Genomic DNA, 21208 nt, shown 5'->3' with positions numbered 1-21208 from the left:
TGATTTGCATTACCATTTCATCAATAGACAGACATAAAAATCCAATGTGGCTGCTGCAGATGGAGGGGAGTTACTGTAGATGTTTAAGCATGAATGAAATTGACTCTGAGACTCAAAGATGCAGGCCAACACACACACATAAACACACAAACACACACACACACACACACACACACACACAGCAGAGATGCTGTGTAATGGTGTGTGTGTGTGGAGTCAGTGTGTGTGTTGTCATTCAAAGTGAAATATTTCTGTGTGGAGTAAAAGAAAAGCAGAATTATCAGGCCCATGTGATTGGCAAGCTGGGGAGAGGTGAGCTTTTTATTGTGGTTGCTGGGGATTAAAGATAAATGTGAGTGAGATCCCCCCGCCCACTCCCTGGAGACTCCATCTGTGTGCACAGACTGAGTGGGTGTGGGTGCAGGACTCACCGGCTCCTCTGCTGTCAGATCCAACCGAAGCCCATCAAATCGATTGAAAGCTGAGTTGACAGAACTGTTTAAAAAACACTCACTCACTCTGAGCACTTTGGCTACAGTTAAACACAAGAAGATTTCTTACGTTTCTGAATTAATTCGGCACATAAGGGACAGAAAAATGAAGACGTCTATATGCCCATCCTGCTGTTGTGTTGTACACATCAGTCTGACAGTACAGGGAGGCATGTAGGCAGACGTCACACATCATGAAAGTTCTGCTGCTCTTGTAACGGTGCAAACTGACTCATAGCACGGTGTGACTGTTAAGCACATCAAGTCATTTTACTGTAACTACTTCACCAGCTCAGCCGTCAGTCTGGACGTTTTCCTGCAATGAGCCGAGTAAAGTGAGTGAATGTCATTTCACTCCATGTTTACAACCCATACTCACTGCTCCTGACAGATGATCCCAAAGCCCCACCTCCTGACATTCATCCTGGACTCAGGAGATGGACATGCAGATGGATGGACAGTTTCATCCATTTCCTGTCATGTCTGCACTTTGGTCTGTTTTCAAGGAGCTTAGCTATTCGTCACCTGACTGGGAAAATGGAGCGATGCCACTGGAAACCACAGGGGCAGTGTTGAGTACAGCCCACATGCAACCAGCTAAAGGAAACAACTGGAGAGGAAGAGGGACAGGAAGCAGGCGACACAGAAACCGCCAAATAAAAAGCACCAGAAGAAGATGCAGAACAACAAAAAGGTGCTTTTCTTCTTCTACTAGTGTGTTTAGATGTTTGTAGCAGCTTCATAGCACTGCATTAGTGCTACCAACCAGTATTGAACACGGAAGTGAACTAACCCCTAACCCTAACCCTCTGCCCACTGGTGGATGTGCCGAGTCAATCACCGTGGCAACGTGAAGAACGCATGGAAGTATGAGGGACACGACGTATGACAGCATTTGAGACAGATGTCAATATTTATGGGAGCAGAAATGGACTCTGTGCATGAGTAAGTTCCACTAATACCTCTGATACTTTATGTCTTCTTCTCTTGTTTTCTGTTGCCTGATCACGACGCCACCTACAGGCCTGGCAGACGTATGACTCTGATTTCTGTGGTTTTGAATAAACACGTTTTCTTGCACCAATACCACATGAGTACAAATACAAGTACTTACGTCTGAGTTCTTGCTTATACAAAGTACTAAGATGAGTACTAATGAATCCTGTTAGAGTTCACTGGTAGGGAGTGTAGCCCAGAATGTCAGATATCATGACTGAGTTATTCATATCAGACATCTCAGAAATGTTGCTCTGCAGTTCAGCAAACATCTGCACTATTTAAGGAAACATTCTTTCAAGCAAAAACTTCTGAAATCGCTGTTTCCTCCCATGTTTGCTCTGGTCTCTCCTCATGCATGATTTCTAGTCAGAGTTCATGTTATTGTGTGAAGAAGGAGGTTTTCATGGTTTGGCCGCTGTGCTGCTAACGCCTGCTCTCAGCACTGGGAAATATGAAGCGGAGCCTCAGATGAGCAGGGCAGAAGCTTAATCATTAGACCTGATGGATGAGGGTGCGAGACGAGCGAGAGAGGGATGGAGGAGGATGAACATTAGACAAGAGGGATGGCAGGAGATGGAGGGTAAGTGGGAAAGAAAGAGTGGTTGAAGAAGATTTACAGGACACACGATGCAGGGAGAGCGATGGAGAGGAGGATGAACAGAGGGAGACACGCTGGCGGCCGCAGAGGAAGATCCGTCTAACAAATTACCTTCTCCTCCATTACAAAGGCTGTCAACATGGACGCCTCTGTCAGCTCTCATACACACTCATGTCTGTCTCTGTTGCGTACACTTACACACACAACCTCTGGACGAGTCCTCACACACCCACAATCTGAAACCCTGATACTTGCTTCATCACTTTCTCAGAAACACACACACTCACACTCGACCTCCTGTTAACAGGTGATGAAGGAGGTTGCCACGGTGGCACTGCAGACTGCTGCCGTGGCAACGTCATCGCAGGATGGGAGTGACTGCTCATGTTTCATAGCAGGTGGCTGTAAACTGCAGACTGGTTGATGGGTTGACTGGAAAAGGTTTTTTTACTGGTCTGTTCTTCAGTTAGGTCCCTGAACTAAACATGCAGGCGTGAAATGATCCTGTGAACGGGGGTCTGCACATCCCATTTAGCTCCAGCTACCTCTGATACAGTGCACCTGACGGAAATATTCATGTCTGAAATCATACAATGTCCCTTATAACTAACTAACTGACTAACTAACTAAATGAAACAAATGAATAAACTTTTAACGGTGGAGTTCCTCAAGGCTTACTGTTAGGTTCAGCGTAATTCCCCATCTACATGCTTCCAGATTACTCAGGAACCAGCAGAGACGTTGATGAAAAGCTTACAGGAGACTCAGGTATGAATCATTCGTCAGAGAGATGAAGTTTGCATTTGATCTATTTTCTAAAATAGTGCACTGCTGTTTGGTTTCATTGGTCGAGCAGCTGGTCTACAGCTCTCCAATGCAGCTTTCTGGTGTCTGAAACCTGATGTGGGGACGTTGCTTCATCCTCTTCTCTCTCTGACGACATTTCATGGTGCGATAATGTACAGTCAGATATGATAAGCTGTTGTAAGACTTGTCTCAGGAGGTTTTCATGTTTTAAGTGTTGATACAAGATGTGAGCCTGGCATAACTGAGGCTAGTTTATCATTTACATCAAACAGTCGCCCTCAGATGTGTTCCTACCCTCCCATTAAAGAAGGACAAAAAACAGCTGTCTGGGAAATAAGTGGAAATTAACAAAAGTAATAAGAAATAAAAACTTTATGAAAATAATTTTTTTCTTTCTTTTGCTTATTTTTACCAACAGTTTCTTTATTTTCTCTGTTTTTGTTGCTAACCAAACTTCTCTGAAAGCGAGCCAGAAGCACTTTGTCTCGAGGGAGTGTGCAGATGTAATTACATGCCCTCTACCTTTTCATTCAGCACATAATTAGCCCTGGAGCTCCAGGCTGGAGGTGAAAGTTCCACAGGATGACTGTGATTACAGCTTCCATCCAGGAACACATGCATGAGCAGAAATACAAACAATTTCTGTATACAGAATCAAATATGTACGGCCATGTGTCTGAAACTGCATTCTGCATGAATAAGACTGTATTACTGAGCACAAAGAGGTGTGAATGGACAAGTACAATTAGAGTGAAAACATGCAGACGTATGAATGAGGAATCAGGGTCCAGGATGGGGGTCTGGGTCACCACTAGATGGATTATTAGGTCGGTAATATGCAGGTGTGTGGTTACCCTTCAGTGGGCTGTGCCCCCTCATCACAGGTGGCAAACCCACTCCAGCATGATAATGGTAGCAATACATTTTAATGATCCGGTAATGATCGCAGGTTAACCCAGTGTTTTTAACTTTGTCACAGGACGAAAGGTTAAAGGAAGTGTGGTTGTTGAGTTCTGTGGCACTGTGGAGATGTTACGTCCTGCAGGACAGTTGTTATAAATGACTCAAATAAAGTGTAATTTAATAAATGCTAACAGCTAAATCTTTACCAGACATAGCTGACCACGGTCCTGCCCAGTTCCAGACCAAATTTCACCACTAAACCACAAAATAAGTTATGATTCAGGAAGACGGTTTACAAACAACATCTGGGCATTCAGACAGATAAAACAAAAGCAAAATGCTGATCAGTGCATTTTTAATGATGTCATCAGCTTGGAGGGGTTGATTGCTGTATTATTGCCTGATCAAGTCACCATAGCAACTAAACTGACCGGATCGGTGGATTAACATGGAAATGTCTCTGCAGTTATGATGTCATCCAGGTAGATAAGTCTTTTAACTGTCTCTTTTTCTTTTCCTTTTTAACTTAAAGGACCACATGTAATCAACCCATTGCCCCCCAGGTGTGTTTTTTCTATCAGGACAACTGATGTCTGAGAAATAACTAAACTTTACAGACACCTCCCCGTTATAATGTCAACGCGCTGCGTATTTAGAAGAAATATTATCAGTACACATCAGAGATGGGTAGTAACCAGCTATTACAAATGTAATACCGTATATCTGTGTACATTTCAGACCAGGCTTACATATTCATGGTACTTGCACTAAAACAAGGAACATTGACCAAACAAAGAGCAAGCACATGACACATGGATGGGACTGGCCAAATAAGCTTTCTATGGAGTATTTTTTCTTTAAATGCCCGTAAGTGCAGCAACTATTGGAGTGAACGGGAGATTTTCTGCTCTGAAATGCTCCTGGTGTGGCAAGACAGAAGGTGGAAAGCACAGGCATTGCCACTCCACTAATTTGTTTTAACGTTCTGCATGATCAAAACCACCACCTTTTCCTTTTGCTGCCGTACGTTATGGGCTGATTGGATTTTGCTGGTCCAGGACCCAAAAAGCTGTCCAAACACTCCATTCTTCACCAAGATGGAAATAAAAGGCATGTGTTCCAGTTGTCTCGAAATTCCAAGTGGAATTCTCTCTTCCACTCTCTTCCACTTGGAATTTCGAGACAACTGGAACACATGCCTTTTATTTCCATCTTGGTGAAGAATGGAGTGTTTGGACAGCTTTTTGGGTCCTGGACCAGCAAAATCCAATCAGCCCATAATGTACGGCAGCAAAAGGAAAAGGTGGTGGTGGCGTCATTCCCAGGAGGTTGCCGTTATAGTTGCACCAAAAAGAACCCCTTCAAAACCACCAGTTTGTGAACATCCACTAATGTATAAAAGAAGAAAATGTACAAAAGCGTAGTGAAAATGTGAATCATGCAAACACCAGGCAATTAAACTGATTAGGATTAATTCTGCATGACTCTATTTCACTCTGAATGGACTTGTGACTTGGTTCTCAGAGGGTCGAGTATGCACAGGTTCTGTCTCTGGAAGTTGTTGTAAAAACCAGCTGGTGCTTACTTTGTACTGGTAAAGCTGTTGTGCATTCAGTCCATTTCTCTGTCATACAAACAGAGGTGGTATTGTACCTGTTACGAGATGCATACAGTTGAATCCAGGTAACAGTTATTATTTAAAGAAACACTTACATCTTGTGGTAAAGTGTTGCTAAACAATGGTGTCACTGGTTGGGAAGGGACAAACTGGTAAACTAACCAACTTCCAACATTTCTGGTGAATACATTCAGTTAAGAAGGAAACAACGATATGTTTGCTGTGGACATGGTGAGCTAAAGTTAACATGAAATGTGTAATAAACATATTCATTCATTCATTTTCTGAACCGTTTAATCCAATTCAGGGTTGTGGGAAGATGGAGCCTATCCCAGCTGACTTTGGGCGACAGGCAGGGTACACCCTGGACAGCTCGCCGGTCCATCGCAGGGCGTGTAATAAACATATTCATTCAAAATACTGACTGTAAACTGATATGCATGCATGTTTGAAACATACACTCCCTCCTTGCCAGGTCCTTTGTAGATACCCAGCAATGTGCAATGGGAACTCGTAAAGGCACTTGGCAGCACTTTGTTATGTCCTGATCAATGCCAGCTTCCCCTCGCCAAGTCAGGAGACGCCAGCTCACGTACCATGCCATGCTTAAAAACTTACTGAGAATCCTGCACTCTGAGAGGCTAAGGAAAACAAAGAGAAGAGGAGAACAAAGACAGAAAAAGAGAGGGAGAGGTGCCTGATGTTGCCACCTGCCACCCTGAACTCTTCCAACCAAGCTGCATCCAAAACCACACTTGACAAATGAGTACGGAGCAAAGACAGTCCCTGAGCTACAGCACTAACAGTACACCTACTCTGTTCCATGGAGGATTGGGGGGTCGGGAGGGGTGTTGGTGAGGCAAGAAGGAGACAGAGAGAAGGAGGAGGCGCTGAGTAAGTCGGTAAATAAAAAACAGACTGTAGTCAAGTAAATTTTCAACACTGTTTTCCTGAATTCATTTCCAAATGATGTGGTAATTACCGGAACAGGACTGCGAGGCGAGCGGCCTTCACTTTGATTGGATCAACATCTTATCTCTTCGTGATAAGAACTTCCACACAAACACATTAAACTGGGTTCCACATGTCTGTGTTGGTTTTCTCAGGCAACATAAAACATGTTTTTACTTTCCAGACTGCTTCCCGGGACCCCACAGGGCAGGGGAGGCTGGGGACAGGCATCACCATGCCCAGGAGCACCCACCCCCCACCTGCCACACACCCGGGGAGGGTGGGGGATGCTGGTGTGGGAGTGGGCCCGGACTCAGGGCTCACCGATCTGGAGCGCTTTGCTTCACACCACCAGTGTCAGTTGTTTACATGTTTTCTCTGCGTGATGCCGATGACCTGACAGACATCTTTAACTGGTTTCACTGTTGGAGCAACAAGTGAAGAAGAAGGTTAAAACAATAACAACTTATTTTCTTTTCTTGTTCTTAATTTCTACTTCTTCAACAATGAACACAGTGAAAATGTGGATCACAGTAAGCTGGGACCTTAACTGGACGTGTGGTTGCGGATGATGGTCAGCATACATTTACCAGCTGCTGTCAGGATGGTGTTGTATGAACCACATAGAAAAACACACGATTGCCCCTCGTTTTCTCATGAACATGACACTGACCTGAATCCATTTCCTGGAGATGTTTTACTGGTCGAAGCATTCATACCCCAAACCTCACATAAAGGTTTCAAATCAGAATGGTCTGTTTCACTAGGATTTATTTTCTAGGGACATTTTGTCCCCAAAAAGGGGTGGACGTCTTCCAACAAGAGTGTCACTGTGTTGATGGATTTATTTCCCACATAATTAGTAGTACAAGCACATGTACACAGCAGCCAGAAAAGAGGTCAGACCGACTTCTGTATTCCCTTGCCAATCTGAATATTTAACATGGGGAATAACATCTCTGCTACTTCCTGTTTGCCCTTCATCCTGACATGTTGTGTCAGTATACTCAGCCATGTGCTCTAATGCTACTCTCATGCTGCATTTTTTCATTTTTTATGACCTTTATAAATAACATCTGGTGCTTTCACTGATCTACAAATAAATAATCATTAAAGCCAAACTTTTTCCACCATGGTTCTAACTACAAAAGTTCACCACAGATGACAGGACTCTCTTTTATTTATTATAATAAAAGTATAAAATGATGTTTACATTGCTTGTTTAAGTAGCTTTTCTTTCTATATATTCAGGCTCCGTACAGGTGCTCCAGTTTCCTTCCACAGTCTAAAGACGTTGATGCAAAGTTAACTAGTGGTTTAAAATAAGTTGTAATTGTGAATGTTGGGGTAAGAAGCTGTAGCTTGCCAGTCAGGAAATACCAGCATGGCACGACGGTCTGCATAATGTGTGTGCATGGTGTGATAGTAGGTCTACATGGTGTGACAGTTGGTCTACATGGTGTGACAGTAGGTCTACATGGTGTGACCGTAGGTCTACATGGTGTGACAGTTGGTCTACATGGTGTGACCGTAGGTCTACATGGTGTGACACTTGGTCTACATGGTGTGACAGTAGGTCTACATGGTGTGACCGTAGGTCTACATGGTGTGACAGTAGGTCTACATGGTGTGACAGTAGGTCTACATGGTGTGACACTTGGTCTACATGTTGTGACAGTTGGTCTACATGGTGTGACAGTTGGTCTACATGGTGTGACACTTGGTCTACATGGTGTGACAGTAGGTCTACATGGTGTGACAGTAGGTCTACATGGTGTGACAGTTGGTCTACATGGTGTGACAGTTGGTCTGCATGGTGTGACAGTTGGTCTACATGTTGTGACAGTAGGTCTACATGGTGTGACAGTAGGTCTACATGGTGTGACACTTGGTCTACATGTTGTGACAGTTGGTCTACATGGTGTGACAGTAGGTCTACATGGTGTGACAGTTGGTCTACATGGTGTGACAGTTGGTCTACATGGTGTGACAGTTGGTCTACATGGTGTGACAGTTGGTCTACATGGTGTGACAGTTGGTCTACATGGTGTGACAGTTGGTCTACATGGTGTGACACTTGGTCTACATGGTGTGACACTTGGTCTACATGGTGTGACAGTTGGTCTGCATGGTGTGACAGTTGGTCTACATGGTGTGACACTTGGTCTACATGGTGTGACAGTAGGTCTACATCGTGTGACAGTAGGTCTACATGGTGTGACAGTTGGTCTACATGGTGTGACAGTAGGTCTACATGGTGTGACAGTTGGTCTGCATGGTGTGACAGTAGGTCTACATGGTGTGACACTTGGTCTACATGGTGTGACAGTAGGTCTACATGGTGTGACAGTTGGTCTGCATGGTGTGACACTTGGTCTACATGGTGTGACAGTAGGTCTACATGGTGTGACACTTGGTCTACGTGGTGTGACAGTTGGTCTACATGGTGTGACAGTAGGTCTACATGGTGTGACAGTTGGTCTACATGGTGTGACAGTTGGTCTACATGGTGTGACACATGGTCTACATGGTGTGACAGTAGGTCTACATGGTGTGACAGTAGGTCTACATGGTGTGACAGTTGGTCTGCATGGTGTGACAGTAGGTCTACATGGTGTGACAGGTGGTCTGCATGGTGTGACAGTAGGTCTACATGGTGTGACACTTGGTCTACATGGTGTGACAGTAGGTCTACATGGTGTGACACTTGGTCTACATGGTGTGACAGTAGGTCTACATGGTGTGACAGTTGGTCTGCATGGTGTGACAGTTGGTCTACATGTTGTGACAGTAGGTTTACATGGTGTGACAGTAGGTCTACATGGTGTGACAGTAGGTCTACATGGTGTGACAGTTGGTCTACATGGTGTGACAGTTGGTCTGCATGGTGTGACAGTTGGTCTACATGGTGTGACAGTTGGTCTGCATGGTGTGACAGTTGGTCTACATGTTGTGACAGTAGGTCTACATGGTGTGACAGTAGGTCTACATGGTGTGACACTTGGTCTACATGTTGTGACAATTGGTCTACATGGTGTGACAGTAGGTCTACATGGTGTGACTGTAGGTCTACATGGTGTGACAGTAGGTTTACATGTCGTGACAGTTGGTCTACATGGTGTGACAGTAGGTTTACATGTCGTGACAGTTGGCTTGCATGGTGTGACACTTGGTCTACATGGTGTGACAGTTGGTCTACATGGGGTGACAGTTGGTCTACATGGTGTGACACTTGGTCTACATGGTGTGACAGTAGGTCTACATGGTGTGACACTTGGTCTGCATGGTGTGACAGTAGGTCTACATGGTGTGACAGTAGGACTACATGGTGTGACAGTTGGTCTACATGGTGTGACAGTAGGTCTACATGGTGTGACAGTTGGTCTGCATGGTGTGACAGTAGGTCTACATGGTGTGACACTTGGTCTACATGGTGTGACAGTAGGTCTACATGGTGTGACAGTTGGTCTGCATGGTGTGACACTTGGTCTACATGGTGTGACAGTAGGTCTACATGGTGTGACAGTAGGTCTACATGGTGTGACACTTGGTCGACATGGTGTGACAGTAGGTCTACATGGTGTGACAGTAGGTCTACATGGTGTGACAGTTGGTCTGCATGGTGTGACAGTAGGTCTACATGGTGTGACAGTTGGTCTACATGGTGTGACAGTAGGTCTACATGGTGTGACAGTTGGTCTGCATGGTGTGACACTTGCTCTACATGGTATGACACTTGGTCTACATGGTGTGACAGTAGGTCTACATGGTGTGACAGTAGGTCTACATGGTGTGACAGTTGGTCTGCATGGTGTGACAGTAGGTCTACATGGTGTGACAGTTGGTCTACATGGTGTGACAGTAGGTCTACATGGTGTGACAGTTGGTCTACATGGTGTGACAGTTGGTCTGCATGGTGTGACACTTGGTCTACATGGTGTGACAGTAGGTCTACATGGTGTGACACTTGGTCTACATGGTGTGACAGTAGGTCTACATGGTGTGACAGTTGGTCTGCATGGTGTGACAGTTGGTCTGCATGGTGTGACAGTTGGTCTGCATGGTGTGACAGTTGGTCTACATGGTGTGACAGTTGGTCTGCATGGTGTGACAGTTGGTCTGCATGGTGTGACACTTGGTCTACATGGTGTGACACTTGGTCTACATGGTGTGACAGTAGGTCTACATGGTGTGACAGTAGGTCTACATGGTGTGACAGTTGGTCTGCATGGTGTGACAGTAGGTCTACATGGTGTGAGACTTGGTCTACATGGTGTGACAGTAGGTCTACATGGTGTGACAGTAGGTCTACATGGTGTGACAGTTGGTCTGCATGGTGTGACACTTGGTCTACATGGTGTGACAGTAGGTCTACATGGTGTGACACTTGGTCTACATGGTGTGACAGTAGGTCTACATGGTGTGACACTTGGTCTGCATGGTGTGACAGTTGGTCTACATGGTGTGACACTTGGTCTACATGGTGTGACAGTAGGTCTACATGGTGTGACAGTAGGACTACATGGTGTGACAGTTGGTCTACATGGTGTGACAGTAGGTCTACATGGTGTGACAGTTGGTCTGCATGGTGTGACAGTAGGTCTACATGGTGTGACACTTGGTCTACATGGTGTGACAGTAGGTCTACATGGTGTGACAGTTGGTCTGCATGGTGTGACACTTGGTCTACATCGTGTGACAGTAGGTCTACATGGTGTGACAGTAGGTCTACATGGTGTGACACTTGGTCTACATGGTGTGACAGTTGGTCTACATGGTGTGACAGTAGGTCTACATGGTGTGACAGTTGGTCTGCATGGTGTGACACTTGGTCTACATGGTGTGACAGTAGGTCTACATGGTGTGACACTTGGTCTACATGGTGTGACAGTAGGTCTACATGGTGTGACACTTGGTCTGCATGGTGTGACAGTTGGTCTACATGGTGTGACAGTTGGTCTGCATGGTGTGACAGTTGGTCTGCATGGTGTGACAGTTGGTCTACATGGTGTGACAGTAGGTCTGCATGGTGTGACAGTTGGTCTACATGGTGTGACAGTTGGTCTGCATGGTGTGACAGTTGGTCTGCATGGTGTGACAGTTGGTCTGCATGGTGTGACAGTAGGTCTACATGGTGTGACAGTTGGTCTACATGGTGTGACAGTAGGTCTACATGGTGTGACAGTAGGTCTACATGGTGTGACAGTTGGTCTGCATGGTGTGACACTTGGTCTACATGGTGTGACAGTAGGTCTACATGGTGTGACACTTGGTCTACATGGTGTGACAGTAGGTCTACATGGTGTGACAGTTGGTCTGCATGGTGTGACAGTTGGTCTACATGGTGTGACAGTTGGTCTGCATGGTGTGACAGTTGGTCTGCATGGTGTGACAGTTGGTCTGCATGGTGTGACAGTTGGTCTGCATGGTGTGACACTTGGTCTACATGGTGTGACACTTGGTCTACATGGTGTGACAGTAGGTCTACATGGTGTGACAGTAGGTCTACATGGTGTGACAGTTGGTCTGCATGGTGTGACAGTAGGTCTACATGGTGTGAGACTTGGTCTACATGGTGTGACAGTAGGTCTACATGGTGTGACAGTAGGTCTACATGGTGTGACAGTTGGTCTGCATGGTGTGACACTTGGTCTACATGGTGTGACAGTAGGTCTACATGGTGTGACACTTGGTCTACATGGTGTGACAGTAGGTCTACATGGTGTGACAGTTGGTCTGCATGGTGTGACAGTTGGTCTACATGGTGTGACAGTTGGTCTGCATGGTGTGACAGTAGGTCTACATGGTGTGACAGTTGGTCTGCATGGTGTGACACTTGGTCTACATGGTGTGACAGTAGGTCTACATGGTGTGACACTTGGTTTACATGGTGTGACAGTTGGTCTGCATGGTGTGACAGTTGGTCTGCATGGTGTGACAGTTGGTCTACATGGTGTGACAGTTGGTCTGCATGGTGTGACAGTTGGTCTACATGGTGTGACAGTTGGTCTGCATGGTGTGACAGTTGGTCTGCATGGTATGACAGTAGGTCTACATGGTGTGACAGTTGGTCTACATGGTGTGACAGTAGGTCTACATGGTGTGACAGTTGGTCTGCATGGTGTGACACTTGGTCTACATGGTGTGACAGTAGGTCTACATGGTGTGACACTTGGTCTACATGGTGTGACAGTAGGTCTACATGGTGTGACACTTGGTCTGCATAGTTTGACAGTTGGTCTACATGGTGTGACAGTTGGTCTACATGGTGTGAAAGTAGGTCTGCATGGTGTGACAGTTGGTCTACATGGTGTGACAGTTGGTCTGCATGGTGTGACAGTTGGTCTGCATGGTGTGACAGTTGGTCTACATGGTGTGACAGTTGGTCAACATGGTGTGACAGTTGGTCTACATGGTGTGATAGTAGGTTTACATGGTGTGACACTTGGTCTACATGGTGTGACAGTTGGTCTACATGGTTTGACAGTAGGTCTACATGGTGTGACAGTTGGTCTGCATGGTGTGACACTTGGTCTACATGGTGTGACAGTAGGTCTACATGGTGTGACACTTGGTCTACATGGTGTGACAGTAGGTCTACATGGTGTGACAGTTGGTCTGCATGGTGTGACAGTTGGTCTACATGGTGTGACAGTTGGTCTGCATGGTGTGACAGTAGGTCTACATGGTGTGACAGTTGGTCTGCATGGTGTGACACTTGGTCTACATGGTGTGACAGTAGGTCTACATGGTGTGACACTTGGTTTACATGGTGTGACAGTTGGTCTGCATGGTGTGACAGTTGGTCTGCATGGTGTGACAGTAGGTCTACATGGTGTGACAGTTGGTCTACATGGTGTGACAGTAGGTTTACATGGTGTGATACTTGGTCTACATGGTGTGACATTTGGTCTACATGGTTTGACAGTAGGTTTACATGGTGTGACACTTGGTCTACATGGTGTGACACTTGGTCTGCATGGTGTGACAGTAGGTGTACATGGTGTGACAGTAGGTCTACATGGTGTGACACTTGGTCTACATGTTGTGACAGTTGGTCTACATGGTGTGACAGTTGGTCTGCATTGTGTGACAGTAGGTCTACATGGTGTGACACTTGGTCTACATGGTGTGACAGTAGGTCTACATGGTGTGACAGTTGGTCTGCATGGTGTGACACTTGGTCTACATGGTGTGACACTTGGTCTACATGGTGTGACAGTAGGTCTACATGGTGTGACAGTAGGTCTACATGGTGTGACAGTTGGTCTGCATGGTGTGACAGTAGGTCTACATGGTGTGACACTTGGTCTACATGGTGTGACAGTTGGTCTACATGGTGTGACAGTAGGTCTACATGGTGTGACAGTAGGTCTACATGGTGTGACACTTGGTCTCCATGTTGTGACAGTTGGTCTACATGGTGTGACAGTTGGTCTGCATTGTGTGACAGTAGGTCTACATGGTGTGACACTTGGTCTACATGGTGTGACAGTAGGTCTACATGGTGTGACAGTTGGTCTGCATGGTGTGACACTTGGTCTACATGGTGTGACACTTGGTCTACATGGTGTGACAGTAGGTCTACATGGTGTGACAGTAGGTCTACATGGTGTGACAGTTGGTCTGCATGGTGTGACAGTAGGTCTACATGGTGTGACACTTGGTCTACATGGTGTGACAGTAGGTCTACATGGTGTGACAGTAGGTCTACATGGTGTGACAGTTGGTCTGCATGGTGTGACACTTGGTCTACATGGTGTGACAGTTGGTCTACATGGTTTGACACTTGGTCTACATGGTGTGACAGTTGGTCTACATGGTGTGACAGTTGGTCTACATGGTGTGACAGTAGGTCTACATGGTGTGACAGTAGGTCTACATGGTGTGACAGTTGGTCTACATGGTGGGACAGTTGGTCTACATGGTTTGACAGTAGGTTTACATGGTGTGACAGTAGGTCTACATGGTGTGACAGTTGGTCTACATGGTTTGACAGTAGGTTTACATGGTGTGACAGTAGGTCTACATGGTGTGACAGTTGGTCTACATGGTTTGACAGTAGGTTTACATGGTGTGACAGTTGGTCTACATGGTGTGACAGTAGGTTTACATGGTGTGACAGTTGGTCTACATGGTGTGACAGTTGGTCTACATGGTGTGACAGTTGGTCTACATGTTGGTCTGCATGGTGTGGCAGTTGGTCTGCATGGTGTGACAGTTGGTCTACATGGTATGACACTTGGTCTGCATGGTGTGACAGCTGGTCTACATGGTGTGACAGTTGGTCCACATGGTGTGACACTTGGTCCACATGGTGTGACAGTAGGTTTACATGGTGTGACAGTAGGTTTACATGGTTTGACACTTGGTCTACATGGGGTGTCAGTTGGTCTACATGGTTTGACAGTAGGTTTACATGGTGTGACACTTGGTCTACATGGTGTGACACTTGGTCTACATGGTGTGACAGTAGGTCTACATGGTGTGACAGTTGGTCTGCATGGTGTGACAGTTGGTCTACATGGTGTGACAGTTGGTCTGCATGGTGTGACAGTTGGTCTACATGGTGTGACAGTAGGTCTACATGGTGTGACAGTAGGTCTACATGGTGTGACAGTTGGTCTACATGGTGTGACAGTAGGTCTACATGGTGTGACACTTGGTCTACATGGTGTGACAGTAGGTCTACATGGTGTGACAGTAGGTCTGCATGGTGTGACAGTAGGTCTACATGGTGTGACAGTTGGTCTGCATGGTGTGACAGTTGGTCTACATGGTGTGACAGTAGGTCTACATGGTGTGACACTTGGTCTACATGGTGTGACAGTAGGTCTACATGGTGTGACAGTTGGTCTGCATGGTGTGACAGTTGGTCTACATGGTGTGACAGTTGGTCTGCATGGTGTGACAGTTGGTCTGCATGGTGTGACAGTTGGTCTGCATGGTGTGACAGTTGGTCTGCATGGTGTGACAGTTGGTCTACATGGTGTGACAGTTGGTCTGCATGGTGTGACAGTAGGTCTGCATGGTGTGACACTTGGTCTACATGATGTGACACTTGGTCTACATGGTGTGACAGTAGGTCTACATGGTGTGACAGTAGGTCTACATGGTGTGACACTTGGTCTACATGGTGTGACAGTAGGTCTACATGGTGTGACAGTAGGTCTACATGGTGTGACAGTTGGTCTGCATGGTGTGACACTTGGTCTACATGGTGTGACAGTAGGTCTACATGGTGTGACACTTGGTCTACATGGTGTGACAGTAGGTCTACATGGTGTGACAGTTGGTCTGCATGGTGTGACAGTTGGTCTACATGGTGTGACAGTTGGTCTGCATGGTGTGACAGTTGGTCTGCATGGTGTGACAGTTGGTCTACATGGTGTGACAGTTGGTCTGCATGGTGGGACAGTTGGTCTGCATGGTGTGACAGTTGGTCTGCATGGTGTGACAGTAGGTCTACATCGTGTGACAGTTGGTCTGCATGGTGTGACAGTTGGTCTACATGGTGTGACAGTTGGTCTACATGGTGTGACAGTAGGTTTACATGGTGTGATACTTGGTCTACATGGTGTGACAGTTGGTCTACATGGTTTGACAGTAGGTCTACATGGTGTGACACTTGGTCTACATGGTGTGACAGTTGGTCTGCATGGTGTGACAGTTGGTCTGCATGGTGTGACAGTTGGTCTACATGGTGTGACAGTTGGTCAACATGGTGTGACAGTTGGTCTACATGGTGTGATAGTAGGTTTACATGGTGTGACACTTGGTCTACATGGTGTGACAGTTGGTCTACATGGTTTGACAGTAGGTCTACATGGTGTGACAGTTGGTCTGCATGGTGTGACACTTGGTCTACATGGTGTGACAGTAGGTCTACATGGTGTGACACTTGGTCTACATGGTGTGACAGTAGGTCTACATGGTGTGACAGTTGGTCTGCATGGTGTGACAGTTGGTCTACATGGTGTGACAGTTGGTCTGCATGGTGTGACAGTAGGTCTACATGGTGTGACAGTTGGTCTGCATGGTGTGACACTTGGTCTACATGGTGTGACAGTAGGTCTACATGGTGTGACACTTGGTTTACATGGTGTGACAGTTGGTCTGCATGGTGTGACAGTTGGTCTGCATGGTGTGACAGTAGGTCTACATGGTGTGACAGTTGGTCTACATGGTGTGACAGTAGGTTTACATGGTGTGATACTTGGTCTACATGGTGTGACATTTGGTCTACATGGTTTGACAGTAGGTTTACATGGTGTGACACTTGGTCTACATGGTGTGACACTTGGTCTGCATGGTGTGACAGTAGGTGTACATGGTGTGACAGTAGGTCTACATGGTGTGACAGTTGGTCTGCATTGTGTGACAGTAGGTCTACATGGTGTGACACTTGGTCTACATGGTGTGACAGTAGGTCTACATGGTGTGACAGTTGGTCTGCATGGTGTGACACTTGGTCTACATGGTGTGACACTTGGTCTACATGGTGTGACAGTAGGTCTACATGGTGTGACAGTAGGTCTACATGGTGTGACAGTTGGTCTGCATGGTGTGACAGTAGGTCTACATGGTGTGACACTTGGTCTACATGGTGTGACAGTTGGTCTACATGGTGTGACAGTAGGTCTACATGGTGTGACAGTAGGTCTACATGGTGTGACACTTGGTCTCCATGTTGTGACAGTTGGTCTACATGGTGTGACAGTTGGTCTGCATTGTGTGACAGTAGGTCTACATGGTGTGACACTTGGTCTACATGGTGTGACAGTAGGTCTACACGGTGTGACAGTTGGTCTGCATGGTGTGACACTTGGTCTACATGGTGTGACACTTGGTCTACATGGTGTGACAGTAGGTCTACATGGTGTGACAGTAGGTCTACATGGTGTGACAGTTGGTCTGCATGGTGTGACAGTAGGTCTACATGGTGTGACACTTGGTCTACATGGTGTGACAGTAGGTCTACATGGTGTGACAGTAGGTCTACATGGTGTGACAGTTGGTCTGCATGGTGTGACACTTGGTCTACATGGTTTGACACTTGGTCTACATGGTGTGACAGTTGGTCTACATGGTGTGACAGTTGGTCTACATGGTGTGACAGTAGGTCTACATGGTGTGACAGTAGGTCTACATGGTGTGACAGTTGGTCTACATGGTGTGACAGTTGGTCTACATGGTTTGACAGTAGGTTTACATGGTGTGACAGTAGGTCTACATGGTGTGACAGTTGGTCTACATGGTTTGACAGTAGGTTTACATGGTGTGACAGTAGGTCTACATGGTGTGACAGTTGGTCTACATGGTTTGACAGTAGGTTTACATGGTGTGACAGTTGGTCTACATGGTGTGACAGTAGGTTTACATGGTGTGACAGTTGGTCTACATGGTGTGACAGTTGGTCTACATGGTGTGACAGTTGGTCTACATGTTGGTCTGCATGGTGTGGCAGTTGGTCTGCATGGTGTGACAGTTGGTCTACATGGTATGACACTTGGTCTGCATGGTGTGACAGCTGGTCTACATGGTGTGACAGTTGGTCCACATGGTGTGACACTTGGTCCACATGGTGTGACAGTAGGTTTACATGGTGTGACAGTAGGTTTACATGGTTTGACACTTGGTCTACATGGTGTGTCAGTTGGTCTACATGGTTTGACAGTAGGTTTACATGGTGTGACACTTGGTCTACATGGTGTGACACTTGGTCTACATGGTGTGACAGTAGGTCTACATGGTGTGACAGTTGGTCTGCATGGTGTGACAGTTGGTCTACATGGTGTGACAGTTGGTCTGCATGGTGTGACAGTTGGTCTACATGGTGTGACAGTAGGTCTACATGGTGTGACAGTAGGTCTACATGGTGTGACAGTTGGTCTACATGGTGTGACAGTAGGTCTACATGGTGTGACAGTAGGTCTACATGGTGTGACACTTGGTTTACATGGTGTGACAGTTGGTCTGCATGGTGTGACAGTTGGTCTGCATGGTGTGACAGTAGGTCTACATGGTGTGACAGTTGGTCTACATGGTGTGACAGTAGGTTTACATGGTGTGATACTTGGTCTACATGGTGTGACATTTGGTCTACATGGTTTGACAGTAGGTTTACATGGTGTGACACTTGGTCTACATGGTGTGACACTTGGTCTGCATGGTGTGACAGTAGGTGTACATGGTGTGACAGTAGGTCTACATGGTGTGACACTTGGTCTACATGTTGTGACAGTTGGTCTACATGGTGTGACAGTTGGTCTGCATTGTGTGACAGTAGGTCTACATGGTGTGACACTTGGTCTACATGGTGTGACAGTAGGTCTACATGGTGTGACAGTTGGTCTGCATGGTGTGACACTTGGTCTACATGGTGTGACACTTGGTCTACATGGTGTGACAGTAGGTCTACATGGTGTGACAGTAGGTCTACATGGTGTGACAGTTGGTCTGCATGGTGTGACAGTAGGTCTACATGGTGTGACACTTGGTCTACATGGTGTGACAGTTGGTCTACATGGTGTGACAGTAGGTCTACATGGTGTGACAGTAGGTCTACATGGTGTGACACTTGGTCTCCATGTTGTGACAGTTGGTCTACATGGTGTGACAGTTGGTCTGCATTGTGTGACAGTAGGTCTACATGGTGTGACACTTGGTCTACATGGTGTGACAGTAGGTCTACATGGTGTGACAGTTGGTCTGCATGGTGTGACACTTGGTCTACATGGTGTGACACTTGGTCTACATGGTGTGACAGTAGGTCTACATGGTGTGACAGTAGGTCTACATGGTGTGACAGTTGGTCTGCATGGTGTGACAGTAGGTCTACATGGTGTGACACTTGGTCTACATGGTGTGACAGTAGGTCTACATGGTGTGACAGTAGGTCTACATGGTGTGACAGTTGGTCTGCATGGTGTGACACTTGGTCTACATGGTGTGACAGTTGGTCTACATGGTTTGACACTTGGTCTACATGGTGTGACAGTTGGTCTACATGGTGTGACAGTTGGTCTACATGGTGTGACAGTAGGTCTACATGGTGTGACAGTAGGTCTACATGGTGTGACAGTTGGTCTACATGGTGTGACAGTTGGTCTACATGGTTTGACAGTAGGTTTACATGGTGTGACAGTAGGTCTACATGGTGTGACAGTTGGTCTACATGGTTTGACAGTAGGTTTACATGGTGTGACAGTAGGTCTACATGGTGTGACAGTTGGTCTACATGGTTTGACAGTAGGTTTACATGGTGTGACAGTTGGTCTACATGGTGTGACAGTAGGTTTACATGGTGTGACAGTTGGTCTACATGGTGTGACAGTTGGTCTACATGGTGTGACAGTTGGTCTACATGTTGGTCTGCATGGTGTGGCAGTTGGTCTGCATGGTGTGACAGTTGGTCTACATGGTATGACACTTGGTCTGCATGGTGTGACAGCTGGTCTACATGGTGTGACAGTAGGTCTGCATGGTGTGACACTTGGTCTACATGATGTGACACTTGGTCTACATGGTGTGACAGTAGGTCTACATGGTGTGACAGTAGGTCTACATGGTGTGACACTTGGTCTACATGGTGTGACAGTAGGTCTACATGGTGTGACAGTAGGTCTACATGGTGTGACAGTTGGTCTGCATGGTGTGACACTTGGTCTACATGGTGTGACAGTAGGTCTACATGGTGTGACACTTGGTCTACATGGTGTGACAGTAGGTCTACATGGTGTGACAGTTGGTCTGCATGGTGTGACAGTTGGTCTACATGGTGTGACAGTTGGTCTGCATGGTGTGACAGTTGGTCTGCATGGTGTGACAGTTGGTCTACATGGTGTGACAGTTGGTCTGCATGGTGGGACAGTTGGTCTGCATGGTGTGACAGTTGGTCTGCATGGTGTGACAGTAGGTCTACATCGTGTGACAGTTGGTCTGCATGGTGTGACAGTTGGTCTACATGGTGTGACAGTTGGTCTACATGGTGTGACAGTAGGTTTACATGGTGTGATACTTGGTCTACATGGTGTGACAGTTGGTCTACATGGTTTGACAGTAGGTTTACATGGTGTGACACTTGGTCTACATGGTGTGACACTTGGTCTACATGGTGTGACAGTAGGTCTACATGGTGTGACAGTAGGTCTACATGGTGTGACACTTGGTCTACATGTTGTGACAGTTGGTCTACATGGTGTGACAGTTGGTCTGCATTGTGTGACAGTAGGTCTACATGGTGTGACACTTGGTCTACATGGTGTGACAGTAGGTCTACATGGTGTGACAGTTGGTCTGCATGGTGTGACACTTGGTCTACATGGTGTGACACTTGGTCTACATGGTGTGACAGTAGGTCTACATGGTGTGACAGTTGGTCTGCATGGTGTGACAGTAGGTCTACATGGTGTGACACTTGGTCTACATGGTGTGACAGTTGGTCTACATGGTGTGACAATAGGTCTACATGGTGTGACAGTAGGTCTACATGGTGTGACACTTGGTCTCCATGTTGTGACAGTTGGTCTACATGGTGTGACAGTTGGTCTGCATTTTGTGACAGTAGGTCTACATGGTGTGACACTTGGTCTACATGGTGTGACAGTAGGTCTACATGGTGTGACAGTTGGTCTGCATGGTGTGACACTTGGTCTACATGGTGTGACACTTGGTCTACATGGTGTGACAGTAGGTCTACATGGTGTGACAGTAGGTCTACATGGTGTGACAGTTGGTCTGCATGGTGTGACAGTAGGTCTACATGGTGTGACACTTGGTCTACATGGTGTGACAGTAGGTCTACATGGTGTGACAGTAGGTCTACATGGTGTGACAGTT

At 46.4% G+C, this 21208-nt stretch overlaps 1 protein-coding gene across 1 annotated transcript in view; it reads right to left on the bottom strand.

Moving 5' to 3' along the window:
• naaladl2 (N-acetylated alpha-linked acidic dipeptidase like 2) overlaps positions 1-21208 on the bottom strand; it is a gene marked incomplete at both ends in the record, with an annotated part of 608474 nt that overhangs the window by 185367 nt on the left and 401899 nt on the right. The window lies entirely within an intron of this gene.

Source organism: Telmatherina bonti (genome assembly GCF_933228915.1).
Source record: "Telmatherina bonti genome assembly, chromosome: 8".
Taxonomy (NCBI): Eukaryota; Metazoa; Chordata; class Actinopteri; order Atheriniformes; family Telmatherinidae; genus Telmatherina; species Telmatherina bonti.
This window is presented reverse-complemented; position numbering and strand designations above follow the sequence as displayed.